We start from the raw sequence: 3,003 nt of genomic DNA on the forward strand, positions 1-3,003 counted from the left end.
CTAGAAGCAAAACTTTAGTATGTTAATTGTGCAACAACTTTGGGCATACAACAAAGTATTATAGAATGGATAGTAACTTTGGAGATAGAAGGAACAATGGAAGGAAATTCAAAAATAGAAGGAATAATGGAAGAAATGTCAAAAATGATAGAAGGAACCATGAGAGAAACTCCAGAACTAACAAAGACAGTGAGGAAAAAAGAAATGTAGTCAGAGAACTTTGAGAAGAACTCAATGAGGAATTTGTAAAATGATTAGACATTTCTAAAGAATAGCTAGAAGATGATGAATAGGAAGAATGAAGTCAATTATCTAGTTTGATTCAATTGAGTTGAATTAAGCTTGTTCATAGCATCAGAATCTGAAAAGCTTATCTAGAGATCAAACTAGAGGTAACAAAGTTGGGATACCAAACTAGATGCAAGCTCTAATCTTGACCTACAAAGTAAAATCTCTCCAATGGCTATGCAATAAAACTCTTATGCCTCTAATACCATGTAAGAATTTTCCTAAAGCAATAATTTAATGCCAATATCAAAAAGCTTAGTAGATAGTACAAGAGAGATAAATAGTGATCAAATGAGAATCTAAATAATGATCAAAATGATAATGGATATTAGATAATTGGATGAATACATTATAGAAGTGACTTGTATATAAAGGCAACTGATATGACTAGGAGTCAACAAAGACATAAGCATAACAACTAAGCACATGTCCACCAAGAGTGGATTATCCTCCATTGTGCATGAATGTAAATGCAACAATGAGAGGATAAGAATTCAAAGGTGTATCTCATAAAGAGATGTAGTAGACAACATTTTCTCAATTGGAGTGCAAACTACTATGTTGTTTACATGACAACTCATATGACTATGCAAACTCCTAGGTTTCTACATGACAACTAATATGCTAATGCATTAACATAAGTAAATTTAATTAAAGTGTAAATAGTAAATACTTATTTACATTAACACCCCTCCTTAAGTGCAACTTAGGGAAATGTACTTAAGCTCAAAAAAGCTAGAAAATAATTCAAGATGGATCCTAGTCACTAGGCCATGGTAGGTACCCATGTACAAAATGCAAAAAATAATCCAAGCTCTCATAAAGTGGAGAGAGAGAAAAAACCTCATGGTGAAAACCCTCCCCCAAAAGGAGAGATAAAAAAACAAGATGCATGGTTGGATGGAGTAATTAAGACCCTCTCATTATGACATACATCATGCATATACAATAGAGAATCCCTCCATAAGAAGGAAATAAGGAGAAATGAAATCTCTCCATAGTGAATGATCTCCTACAAGAATGATGAGTGCTTGAAGAAAAAAGAGAACCCAATACCTAGAAACAACATTTCTCCCATTAGGAAGAAGATACACCAAATATAAATGCAAGAAGGCTTTCCATTGTGGATAGGAAGATGGAAGGAGAATCCATATGAAGTATGTTGTCTCTAAAGTTTGAAGATGTGTCACCATGTCCTTGAATACTAAAGATGTCACGAACAAGTCAACATCAAGTCCAATAAAAGAAGGTGACAGACAAGAAACCAATGGTAAATTCTTTGTATAGGAATGCGGATCAAAATCCAAAGACCAAGATGCTTCCTCAACAAAAGAAAAAAGTAGGAAGAGAAAATAAGAAGCACCCCACACCCCCCCGCCCCAAGCATGAAATATGCTCCTAGATCAATGTAGGAGCTATACCATGAAAACTAAATAATATTTCTCCCTTGAGGAAGAAATGGTAGCATGGGTGTACAAAATAATCCTCCCCAATCAATAGGAAGAACTCTCATAATGTAATTTGTCTCAAGAAACTGCATAGGAATCTGCAACACATGAGTATGGTCAACCATGCAATCTAACATCTCAAGTAAAGTTTGAGATTCATGTAAAATAACATCCAAAGACTCAAATTTATTCTTTGAAGTGAAAGGGACCTCCTAAAAAGGTTGTAAGAAAGTATCCACAATCATGTCAAACTCAAAAGAAAGATCAAGTGGAGAATCATAAGGGTCAGAGTGTTCCCTCACAAGAAATAAAGAAGGATCATCCTCAATAAAGAGAAGATGTACATATCATCAATAGCGTCTCCCATATCCTCAAAGTAGGACTCCACAAACAAACTTGCAATGTTTGCCAAGAAGTCATCCCAAGGAATGAGTTTGGAAGATAATTAATATCTTGTTACCAATGAATCATGCACAATTCCATGATAGTGTGAATACAAGCATCACTATGAGCAATAGTAGATGCAATATCAATAGGAGAATTAGTAGATTCAATTAGATGTAAGAGATATTTTGGGACTAGAGGAACATGTGGATCTCCATACATCTCCCAAAAATAGATCCAAATATCATAAAAATTAGTTGACTTCAAGTCATCAAGTGAATCCATAACCTCCATATCAATATGTAGAAAGAGAGCATGACAAATGATTGTTACAGTGTCACAATTGTATGAAAGTCCTTTCACATATGGCAATGCATTATGCTCACTAAGATAAGTGAGAACTAATTCACTCCATTGCTTATAGTTTTGTGTTGTAAAGGTAATTAAATTTTCCTCATCCATGATGTACTAATCAATTCAACCCCCCCAAAATAGATGCTTTGGCACTTTATACTAAGTGTTTGCACAATTTCTACTTGTCAAAATGAACCAAAGTGAACTCCTGATTTGATGGTTATAACAACAAATATGAAGCTATATATGACTCAAAAAGATAAGATACAAGACCTCTCAAGGATCAACTTAATTACAAGTGCCAAAAAATGGTAAAAAATGACCAAATGTTGAAAGTACCATGTCTACTCAAAATTACTCCAAATTGATTCAAGATCTAGAAAGTAGACAAAAAGTTATGCACTCTCAAAAAAAAAATAGCACCTGACTATGTGTCCATATGAGCCCAAATTAAGCCTATGAAGTTGTAAAAATTGGGATTGGGAATTTTTAGAAAAAATCAAGAACAGAGATGACAAACAACCTGCAC

Source organism: Cupressus sempervirens, chromosome 2 (genome assembly GCF_028749045.1).
Source record: "Cupressus sempervirens isolate cs-2001-9-10 chromosome 2, ASM2874904v1, whole genome shotgun sequence".
NCBI lineage: Eukaryota > Viridiplantae > Streptophyta > Pinopsida > Cupressales > Cupressaceae > Cupressus > Cupressus sempervirens.